Below are 13037 nucleotides of genomic sequence, written 5' to 3' on the forward strand. Positions count from 1 at the left end.
GTTGCTTGTTTGGTCTGAGGCCCAGTTGGGCTTTCAAAAGTTCAGTTTTTCTAATTTAAAACTACAGGCCCAAATCAATCTAACACCACAAGCCCACAAGCAATTAAACAAACAATCCCACAAGAAATTAATTACAAACCCAACAGAAAAATGGAAAAAATTATTACAAGCCCACAAATTAAAAATAGAAGCCCACAGGTTGGGTTCTCTTAATGGGTTTAGGCTTACTTGTTTAAGCACAGCCCAGCTGTTCAGTTTGGTTGCAAAAGCCCAGTTGGGCTTTGGTTCACCTTCTGCAGCTTACAGCCCAATTGGGCTTGGCTTATGAATGGCAGCAGCACCACTTCAGGCCTAGCAGCAGGAGCAGATCAGCAGCAGCAGCAACAGCACAACAGCAGGCTTTGGGTCAGGTCACACAGCAACAGGTGCAGAAGGCAGCAGTAGGCAGCAACATGGAAACTAATAGCCTCAGTTCCACCAGTTCACCAGCAACAGCAGAGGCAGCACAAGCAAGAGCACCACAACAGCTACAGCAGTAGTCTTGGCAGCAGAGGCTGGCAGCAGCAACAGGAAAGAGGAAGAAAGTAGCAGCAAGTGGCAGGCCCAGCTGCAACTCAATCAGCAGCAACAGCAATGGCTCAGCCAAGCAAAACAGAGTCACAACAGCACAGCAACAGGAGCACCTGGAAAGCTCAACAGAAGCTGTCAAGAACAGCAAGAACAGCAAGGGAAAATGATGCAAAGATGAAAAATTATGCAAAGATGAAAATGCAAGTTATGATGCACTAAATGCTTATACTAAGATGCAAAGACTTCACTACACGACACCAAGTCCCCGGCAACGGCGCCAAAAAACTTGGTAGGTTTCTAAAAAGACCTACAAACTAATACCGCAAGTGCACGGTGTCGATTGAAGCTAATGTGCAAATACGGGTCGATCCACAGAGACTTGGGGTGTTATGAAATCCTCCTAAGCTAATTCTCTAACAGTAACAGTGGTGCAAAACAACAAGGTAGCTAAACAGGACAGTGAGTAAAAGAGTAATATAGTGACAAAGACAGTGGTGAGCAAGAGCAACAATAATAACTTAAAAGTAACTGAGACAGAGGCAATAAGTGACATGAAGATGTTGATAATGAGCTAAGGGTTAAAACAGTAAGGCATTAGGTCTTGAATCCATTTTATACCTAGCTAGATAATAGCACTTCAGGCTTAGGTTCTTGTCCCTAATGGAAAAAGGGGGAGGTTCATGCCTTCCTTAGTCCAGGGTATGCATTTGTGGACAGTTAATGAGCTAAGTTACTCAATCACCCCTAGCATTGAGTGTCTGTTTAAGGCACACTCAATCACAGGTGATATTACATACTAAGTTCATCACTTCCCTAGGCAACTGATCACTACAAGAATTCCTTCCTAATATTTTACCACCTAACAGGAATTAAATTTCATCTCAACCTTAGCACCAGTGATTTAGAACATACTTAACATGAAGATACAGATAAACATGGAAATAAACTAAACATGAGATTAAATTGAAACTGAACATGAACTTAACCCAATTAGGGGGTTTCTCGGATGACCCAAGAACACCTTTTAACATTCTACATCGTTTCCTATTTATAGCTTTTACAAAACCCTAAATTTCTACAAACCCTAATTTGAAAATCCCCAAATCAGCAGGATTAGGGTTTCGAGAATAAATAAAATTAACTCACCCTCTGATGCAAATAGACTCGACCCATGCTTCTTCTGACCTTCCTGCTCCTCTCTCATGCTTCAATTTCTGTCTCTAACCTCACCTATTTCATCAACTTCTAAACTAGGGTTCTAGGGTTGAGAAGTTGATGTAATAAGTGGCTAGAGAGGTAGGGGGATGTGATGGTGGTGTCTGCGATGGTCGGGGAAGAGGTGATGGTGGCGCAGAAGGTGAGGTGGTGGCAGTTGCAGAGACAGGGTATGCTGGTGGTGGTTCTGCAACTGTCGGGGGTAGGGGAGAAAGATGGAGGTCGATGGATTTGAGGAGAGGGAGTGTTTGTTTTGGGTATACTGATTTAGGTACTAGGATGTTAGGCGGGGACATCAAGTTTTAATGTTTCGCGACGGTGAGCCGTGGGATGTGGAGATGAAGGATTGATCTAACGGTGAGATGGAAGGAAGCGAGGAGCGACCGTTGGATGCGGAAGTACAACGAAACTGACGGCTCAAGATGGAGTTAGGTGTTGTAGTGTTAGACAGGAGCTTCAGACTTTGATGTACTGGCGATGTTGCGACCATTGGATTCAGATGTGATCCAATCTGACGGCTAACGATGGAGACGGGTATGGATATTGGAAATGGGTTTGGGTAAGGGTTTTGGTCCTTGGGTATGCCAAGCCCATATCTTCTTTAAGAACAATTCTTCCTCTTCAAGCCCACTTCTAGTTGATCCGGCTCTTGCAAACATCATTCTTCGCTTCCTCCTAGCGAGAGTCTTTGCCGTTCCTTTGCTCTTTTCGCTCCGTGAGATAACCAGGCTTTATTTAGTACCTAAAAATGCAAAATTAATTAAGAAAAATATTTATTCTTGAAAACAATGAAAATACAAAATATGGGATAAAATGTAGAATTAATGCACAAAAGATGAGTTAAATGCCAAGAAAAATATATAGAAATATGCACTTTTTAGCACTCATCAATGACATATTGAGAAATCAACTTTTTTATTCTGAGGACGACGCTGCAACTTGAGGAATTTCCTGCATAGTTAGAGATGAGCCACGAATTCATATTAAAGAGAGCGATATAATATGCGACTCATCCTTCATCGATTTTTTTTTGGTTATGTTTGTTTGTTTTACAGGAATTATAATAATTGTTTATTTTTTTAACATATATCTTAATAACGATTTCTATGGAGATTAAATCTCAGATAAAGGATTGATCAAATTGTGCTTCTTTAGCGACCGAAGAAGATGGATAAGGAACTAAAGCTCCTGAGATTATAACGAGGCTGGTGGGATCAAATTTCTTTCATGTTCTGATATTGTTGATCTCTACTTTATTCCTTATTCAAACTTCATATATCTTGGGATTAGTCGTGTTTTGGTTGTATAAAATTTAACTGCTTGTGTGCAAGTTAGAGTGCAACATTACAACCATATGCAATCCAACCGAAATTCGTGTCTACCGTCTAAGAATATCTTACCAAAATTACTTATAATATCTTTCAATACTCGTCTTCATCAGAAAAGACTTTCACAATTTAAATTTTTGGATTTTCATCCTCTTCCTCAGTCTAACTGGCAGTTGGTTCATACACTTTAATTATTTTATTTTTTTGATATTATAATCTAAGGTAAGTGTATTTTATTTTTTTGATATTATAATCTAAGGTAAAAGCCCAAAACCAAGAAAAAATAAAATAAAACACAACAAAACAGAACAGAACAACAACACAAAACTATCTAAAATAAATCTCTCTAGTTTTATCCTCCATCAAAATCTGCTCAAACAAAATTGCCAGTTGACCATCTCATCTAGAAACTTATACATAGGATGCTCACTAACTAAAAAATAATAGCAACGCGATTAGTGCGTCTGAGACAGTGAGGATACTTGACATAATCGAACTTTTGCAGCAAATACTGAAAAAGCGGGGGTCTAACAACCACACCCAATATTTCGATTAGCAATCTGTATGGAATAACTCCAATATACTTTCTAGAGAATCAACTAGACAGTCAAACTCAATCTAGAGAAAAGTATATCGAGGAGTTAATATATCTCTCACTTGATTTGATCTTTACTCAAGCAAATAAGAATTTGCGAGTCTTTATCAAATACAAGAATAATAAACTTGGATGGTACCAAAGACCAATATCCAAGGATCAATCAATTTCCAATCAACAACCAAAGGTTGGATTTCACAATTGATCGATACACCGCACAACCTGTGATATTTCAATTATATAACAAAATATAATGCGGAATAGCAATAACACAGACACCAGAAATTTTGTTAACGAGGAAACCGCAAATGCAGAAAAACCCCGGGACCTAGTCCAGATTGAACACCACACTGTATTAAGCCGCTACAGACACTAGCCTACCACAAACTAACTTCGGTCTGGACTGTAGTTGAACCCTCATCAATATCACACTGATTCAAGATATAGTTGCGCTCCTTACGTCTCTGATCCCAGCAGGATACTACGCACTTGATTCCCTTAGCTGATCCCACCCACAACCAAGAGTTGCTATGACCCAAAGTCGGAGACTTTAATAAAAAAATCTGTACCACACATAAAAGTCTATGATGATAGATAAATCTATCTCCCACAGATAAACCTATGAGTTTTGTTCCGTCTTTTGATAAATCAAGGTGAACATGAACTAATTGATAAACCGGACTTATATTCCTGAAGAACAGCCTAGTATTATCAATCACCTCACAATAATCTAAATTGTATGGTAGCGAAACTAGATATTGTGGAATCACAAACGATGAGACGAAGATGTTTGTGATTTCTTTTTATCTTTCTCTATCAGAGATATAATCTCAAGTCAATTATTTCAATTGAACTCGTACGATAGAAAATGGCAAGATCAGATCGCTCAACTACAAGAGAAGTAGTTTCGTCTAGCTTCACAATCCCAATGAAGTCTTTAAGTCATTAACTGAAAGGGTCTCGAGAAGAAACCTACGGTTAAAGGAGAATCGACTCTAGCAAACCAACTAGTATCACACAGGAGGTGTGGGGATTAGATTTTCCAGTTGCTAGACATCTCTCTTATATATTTTTCAAATCAGGGTTTGCAATCTAAGTTACATTGGTAACAAAGCATCCAATATTCACCGTTAGAAGAAAAACCTGACTTATCCAAGCTAATATCTTTCAACCGTTAGATCGAAACTTAGCTTGTCTCACACACAAACGAAATGTATTCATTTAGGTTTGAGTAACCGTACCTAAACGTGTACATTGGGTTGGTTCACAAATAGTTAACCAATGGTTAGCCAAATGAGTACTTTCATATTAACCGTATTCATCTTTCTCATAACTAGTTCAAATGACTCATAAGAACTAGTTCAAGAGTTGTTCAATGGCTTAGGTCTTTATTCATAGACACAATTGAAACAAAATCGGTTTGATTCACTTGAATCAATTCATGAAAAATATAGCCACGGTTTGTAAAGATTGCATTCCTTATTGATTTATTTTTTAAGTTCATGAAACTACCGATTTGAGAATTAACCAGCTTGGGTACGCGTACGGGTATGCGTACCTTAGCTACCGGACTTGATTTTGGAAACTCAACAGAAATTTTCGGTTTGAAAACTTCCGTGGGTACGCGTACGGGTATGCGTACCTAAGGTGACTGATTTACTAGTTTCCAAGCTTACAAACTCAGCAAAAAATTTCGGAATGAAAACTTCCGCCAGTACGCGTAAGGGTAAGGGTGCATAGGAACCGAGCCGAAAAACCGGACCGTCCCGGAACCGGTGGAACTGTACATGTTTTTGTACCGAACCAAGGAAGAGAGTACAGGTATCGGTCCAAAAACTGAGAACCGACTTCTAGGGGTACAGGTACACGGTCATATTCATGTGTCGTACCGTCCCATCCCGTTTGTACCGACTAATACTGACTACTAGATTTAGAGATTTAATCTTCTACACTTCTCTGCTTCCATCTGGTTTTATTCTACACCTTCATAAACTCGTCTTCGCAGTCACAGCGGATAGCAGTAATCAATACTGGCAGTAACCCAGCTCTTTGTACGTATGTTTTTCTGACCTTCGTTTGCTGCTTCCCATTACTTCTTCCTCCACCGGCAGCCACAACAAGAACGAATTACTCCCACAACACTCTGTTCTTATCTCATCACCACTGAATTACTTCCCTTGCTCCATCTCGATCAAACATCACCATACTAGTTTGATACCACAGCTCCAGTTTCTCGCTATCTTCTTAAGAGTCTTGCAGTGCAACAACTGCAGGATTATTCTGTCCAAGTAGTTCATCTCTGTCCGTCTAAATCTGGTCACAACATCAACTCCTTGAATCTCATCACCCCCCGACGTCCATAGCACCTGAGCCTCTACAGTTCTTCTTCATATTGTTGAGTTCATGAAAGCTTGGGTGTTTGCCATCTCGTAAACATCTCTCCATGCACGAGTAAGAATTGAATCACGTTCACACAAGTTGCCTCTGTGAACCGGATAAAGAAATGATATTTTCCTTTCTATTTGCGAAAGAAAGCAACTTGGATGCTCCCCATATAGATGTAGTTATAATGAAGCCACGTCTCACTTGTTTCCCTTAACGACTTAGTGGACTCGCATGTTGGGAATGATAAAGAAATTGGTTCTTGCATTTGGTGATTTTCTGGCTTCGAAACTAACAGGAAAATCTTTCTGGAACTGTGACAGAAAGTACCGACTGGTACCGGAACCGTTCCTGGTACCGTATTTGTCCCGAATGGTACCGAAACCGAGGACAGAGGTACAGGTACCGGTATAAAATCTAAGAACCGAGACTGGGGAGGTACAAGTACTCGGCCTCGGCAAGAACCGAGCCGAACCATACCGTGTGCACCCTTACGTACGGGTATGCGTACCTAACCTGTGTCCTTCACCAATACCGCATGCACACATATGCACGCACTTGGTTTCCGGCACATGGATTTATACACTAATGTGCGAACACACTATATGCTTATATCCATAGTTGGTAATCTCAACTCTACATTTCAATCATTGAAACATTCTTCTATAATGTTATAATAGTCGTTAGACAAAAAGAATCGACTATCGTCATCAAAGCTATTTTCAAGATTGAAACATCATCATGACTTTCGTCATGGGTAAAGATAAAAATGGTTAAATAAAAAGTTTACCAACACATATTTCGAGAAAAAGATAGGCGAGTAAACTCGGATCGAAATAGAAAATGTGTATGTATGAAAACTGTCATACTTATACGACTTTTGTCTCAAGACTAGGAGATAGAGTAGATAGACTTTTAAGTGACAGATGAGTTCAAGTCTCCACATACCTTTTGGTCGGATGAAGTTCTTCCTTGAGTAGTTCTTCGTCTTCGTAAGATAATCGCCACGGAGTATGGAGCTTAACTATACCTAACTATCCTAAACCGAGACTTAGTCGTAAGTAAACTAGAAATAAGACATATAATTTTGATCACTAACATTGACAAACATGCTTGAGATATCAACGCATGCGAGTTCGACCGAGCAATGCTCTAACAATCTCCCCCTTTTTCAATTTTAGTGACAAAACTATCAATACATATGGATTACAAAATAGATAAAAACTTTGTAGCTTCACGTACACATGCTTGATCTCCTTGGTGCTTCAACATTACTCGAAAACTTCATCTTTTCCAAGTACTCCCATGATTCCATAGATGTTCATTCAGCATCATAGTTGTTGAAGTTCCATAGCCATAACAATGAGAAAACAAAAGCTCTCGATCATTGTTATACAGTGTCATAGTATTATTACACAACATCAAAGTTCTTATATCACAACTTCGACAACAATACTATGGTGATATGTATCACTCCCCCTTAGTCAATACTTTCGTCTCAACATGAAAACCACTCCCCCTTACATAATGACCCGTAAAACTCGTAAATCATATGTATTTGTACTGTGAACTACATATTAATTCTCCCCCTTTTTGTCAATAAAATTGGCAAAGGTACGAAAACGGGATCCTAATGAAATTTCCACGAAAACGCTTCAAGACCAAAGAAAAGTACATATCAACTTATTTAGATGCAATCATAAAGCCGAAGCTAAATGCATTCATCAAGGAGTTTATAAAGATACAAGATAACCCCTAAATAATTCCACAGCCGCACTCCCCACAAAGATATGGAAATTAAGCGCAAGTACAAAAGAATTCTCCCCCATTTGATGCCATTCCCGAAAGAACAACAAGAGCGACCTTACTTTTACAAGAAAAGAAGGATTTTATTGGACACCAAAAACCATAATCAAATGATTTTCTATATCCAAAATTCTCAATTAAACTAACCACAAGTAAACCCATGATTAATTTAATCGGAATACTCAATCAAATTAAACACAAGAGTGATCAATTTAATTGAACATGCTCGACATAAGAAAACTTACGTAGCCACGACTATGTTAACCATATAGGAATGATCAACTCAATCTTTTTTATGCTCAACACAAGAAATCCTTATGGAGCATTGAAGTATACACATAAAATATGGATCAGGGAAAGATCAATACTGCGGCATATACAAGGATTCATTCTATTTTCCATCACTATTTGCACAATGACATACAATAGACATAATCCTTGTAAACAAAATTTTTTAACCTATCTTCTATCAATAAATGACATAATAGGCTTAACTTTTGTTTGTCAAAAGTTCATCGATCTTGTATCAATACCTGCATATCGACATATAAAAGAGATAATTTTTGACATCGTATGGGACAATAATAGTTCACGGACGCAAACACACATATCCCATAACACATTTCAATATATAAAATCATAAATATTAATACTGCGAAAATCATCTTCCAAACCAAACTTTAGAATGTAAACAAATAAATCTAAAAACATGAAGATGAAAACTTTGGACATAGCTATGTGTACTCACAATAATGGCTATTCCAAACTCTAGTTATTCTTCTAAACAAAACACAAAAATAAAAGATTTACTAGACAAATAACTCTGTTTTCTTTGATTATTTCATACCTTTGAAAAGGTCCATCAAAATAGGAGTCAATGATATCCTTGATGTTTTTGACCGTAGAGACGCCATGTTCATGAGTTAGAACATTAGTTTTTCGGTCAACGATGCGAGAAAGATGCCCGTCTTTGACGCAATCAAGGATGACCTTCTTCTGGTTCCTGATTAAGATGTTTTGATTTTCAAGGATTTTTGCTTGTCCATCAATGAGTTGGTTTATCTGCAATCGAAGGTTAGCAAGCTCGTTCTTAACCTCAGTCTGAGCGAAGATTAAATCCTTGTCAGATTCTCTTATCCAAGAGTTATACTATTTTCTTTCGAGCATCTTTTTCAGAATCAGATCTTGAGCTGAATCACATCCTTTGAAGTCTTCTTCCATCTCAATGTTTACTTCTTTTTGAGGTTCAACAGAGGTTCCCATAGACATCTTTTTCTGGGAACAGGGTAAACACATACAAGGTATATATATGTTTTCAATCAAGGGAGACACTCTTGATAGAAACCCTAGATTTCCTTAGAGAAGACTTGGACGTTCGTGGACCTGGAGAATATATCAGAAACAAGAAGGACCCAAAAGGAAATACAAACTGTTTCTCAAAATGTCTCTTTTTAAACAAGGCTCAATATATGAAAAGTTAGAGAGAGCAAAAGAGATACATTAGATACAGAGAAGGTAGCAGAATAACTCAACTTGTAAAAAAAACATCAACAGAATGGATGATAATCGTCCTTAAGACTTGAGCATCTCATAAACAGACATCCTTGTGACTCTCAAGTTAGACACAAGGATGTGAATACCTATAGTTAGGTAACAGGATGAGACATAATCTCACCATGAGTGTTTAAAGATATAGGGATATCATCAGTGAGTCTGTTTTTTGTATTCCTTTTCTCTCTTTGACTATTTTTAACTCCATAGAAGTTTCTTACAGTCCTTTGATAGAATCCATTTAATGGAACCTTTTGATGACTAAGTCTAGGACCTATAGAAATTGGTTCTAGAGGATTAACTGAGATAGGTCTCCACCTTCTAGACTTAGATCTACCAGTTTATTCTCATAGACACTAGGAATCTGTGTTTTTGTGATGTAGTTTGCACCATGAGTAAAAACATGATTCTGGTAAAGATTTCGAAAAGAGTGATCTTTGAAATCTTTTTATGAGAATTCTGGTTTTCTATGGGAGTGAGATCCTTTGTTGATGCCGCCAGATGATTAACTCGGTTGACAGTAAATAGAAGAAGATTTTGAAGATCGGAGATCTGTTTCTTCCTAGCAAAACAATGTTTAGCACTATGATTCCTTTTCCTACAGAAGGAACAATTTCGTGGAAGAGAATTGTTGAAGGATATCTGATTCAAACCTATGTCCCGTTTGGAAGTTTGTCATTTATATTTTGCAGGGACTTCCTTTGGTGAGTTTTTCTTCATGTCAGGTAACTCAACATGTGACACAGAAGAATTTCTCATTACAGTGTGTTCCTTAGTTAAGGAGACAAATTGTTTTTGGGCTAGGTGAAGAGATGCAACAATATTCTCTGTTTCAACACGAAGTTTGTTCAGATCAGAGAAGTGTGTCTCAATCAAACGTTTTTCTCTAATTGTTCCCTCTCTAAAAATATTCTCAAGAATACTAATCTTTTATTGTTGTAGCATATTCTCCTGAGTGAGTTTTTTAATATTGTTAGAAAAGGACTCAATAATCTTATAGAGTTCACGTTCTCGACTACGAGACTTCTCAAATTCATCCAAGAGTTGAGAATGATCATGAAAATCAATTGTCTCAGTTGGATTTTCTTTAGTTCTGGTGATATTCCTTTCTTCCTCTGACACCTTGTCAATTGTCTTGGTTTTTTCTCTGGATTCGGAAGAATCAACTAAGGAATTATCCTTTGAGGAAAAACCAAGACACTTGACATATTCAAAAGTATGGGAAGACATAAACTATGCGTAGATAGGAGATACTACTTTGTCCACAGAATCAGATTGCTACAAACATAGACTGTTAAGGAATTTAAACATGTTTGCCTTCTCTGATACCAATTGAAAAAGCGGGGGTCTAACAACCACACCCAATATTTCGATTAGCAATCTGTATGGACTAACTCCAATATACTTTCTAGAGAATCAATTAGACAGTCAAACTTAATGTAAATAAAAGTATATCAAGGAGTTAATATATCTCTCACTTGATTTGATATTTACTCAAGCAAGTAAGAATTTGCGAGTCTTTATCAAATACAAGGATAATAAACTTGGATGGTACCAAAGACCAATATCCAAGGATCAATCAATTTCCAATCAACAACCAAAGGTTAGATTCCACAATTGATCGATACACCGCAGAACCTGTGATATTTCAATTATATAACAAAATATAATGCGGAATAGAAATAACACAGACACCAGAAAATTTTGTTAACGAGGAAACCACAAATGCAGAAAAACCCCGGGACCTAGTCCAGATTGAACACCACACTGTATTAAGCCGCTACAGACACTAGCCTACTACAAACTAACTTCGGTCTGGACTGTAGTTGAACCCTAATAAATATCACACTGATTCAAGGTACAATTGTGTTCTTTACGTCTCTGATCCCAGCAGGATACTACGCACTTGATTCCCTTAGCTGATCTCACCGACAACCAATAGTTGCTATGACCCAAAGTCGAAGACTTTAATAAACAAATCTGTATCACACAGAAAAGTCTATGATAATAGATAAATCTGTCTCCCACAGATAAACATATGAGTTTTGTTCTGTCTTTTGATAAATCAAGGTGAACAGGAACTAATTGGTAAACCGGACTTATATTCTCGAAGAACAGCCTAGTATTATCAATCACCTCACAATAATCTAAATCGTATGTTAGCAAAACTAGATATTGTGGAATCACAAACGATGAGACTAAGATGTTTCTGATTTCTTTTTGTCTTTCCCTATCGGATATATAATCTCAAGTCAATTATTTCAATTGAACTCGTACGATAGAAAATGGCAAGATCAGATCGCTCAACAACAAGAGAAGTAGTTTCGTCTGGCTTCACAATCCCAATGAAGTCTTTAAGTCGTTAACCGACAGGGTCTCGAGAATAAACCTACGATTAAAGGAGAATCGACTCTAGCAAACCAACTAGTATCACACAGGAGGTGTGGGGATTGGTTTTTCCAGTTGCTAGACGTCTCCCTTATATAGTTTTCAAATCAGGGTTTGCAATCTAAGTTACCTTGGTAACAAAGCATTCAATATTCACTGTTAGATGAAAAAGCTGACTTATCCAAGCTAATATCTTTCAACCGTTAGATCGAAACTTAGCTTGTCTCACACACAAATGAAACGTATTCATTTAGGTTTGAGTAACAGTACCTAAACGTGTATATTGGGTTGGTTCACAAAAAGTTAACCAATGGTTAGCCATATGAGTACTTTCATATTAACCGTATTCATCTTTCTCATAACTAGTTCAAATGACTCATAAAACTAATTCAAGAGTTGTTCAATTGCTTAGGTCTTTATTCATAGACACAATTGAAACAAAATCGGTTTGATTCACTTGAATCAATTCATGAACAATATAGCCAGCCACGGTTGCAAAGATTGCATTCCTTATTGATTTATTTTTTAAGTTCATGAAACTACCGATTTGAGAATGAACCAGCTTTGGTACGCGTACGGGTATGTGTACCTTAACTACCGGACTTGAGTTTGGAAACTCAACAGAAATTTTAGATTCGAAAACTTTCGTGGGTACGCGTACGAGTATGCATACCTAAGGTGACTGGTTTACTAGTTTGCAAGCTTACAAACTCAGCAGAAATTTTTGGTATGAAAACTTCCGCCAGTACGCGTACGGGTACGCGTACTTAACCTGTCTCCTTCACCAATAACGCATGCACTCCCTAGGTTTCCGGGACATGGATTTATACACTAATGTGAGAACGCACTATATGCTTATATCCATAGTTGGTAATCTCAATTCTACATTTCAATCACTGAAAAATTATTCTATAATGTTATAATAGTCGTTAGACAAAAAGAATCGACTATCGTCATCAAAGCTATTTTCAAGATTGATACGTTATCATGACTTTCGTCATGGGTAAAGATGAAAATGGTTAAAGAAAAAGTTTACCGACACATATTTCGAGAAAAAGGATAGGCGAATAAACTCGGCTCGAAATAGCAAATGTGTATGTATGAAAACTATCATACTTATACGACTTCTGTCTCAAGAATAGGAGATAGAGTAGATAGACTTTTAAGTGACAGATGAGTTCAAGTCTCCACATACCTTTTGG

Source organism: Papaver somniferum, chromosome 1 (genome assembly GCF_003573695.1).
Source record: "Papaver somniferum cultivar HN1 chromosome 1, ASM357369v1, whole genome shotgun sequence".
NCBI classification, from domain to species: Eukaryota; Viridiplantae; Streptophyta; class Magnoliopsida; order Ranunculales; family Papaveraceae; genus Papaver; species Papaver somniferum.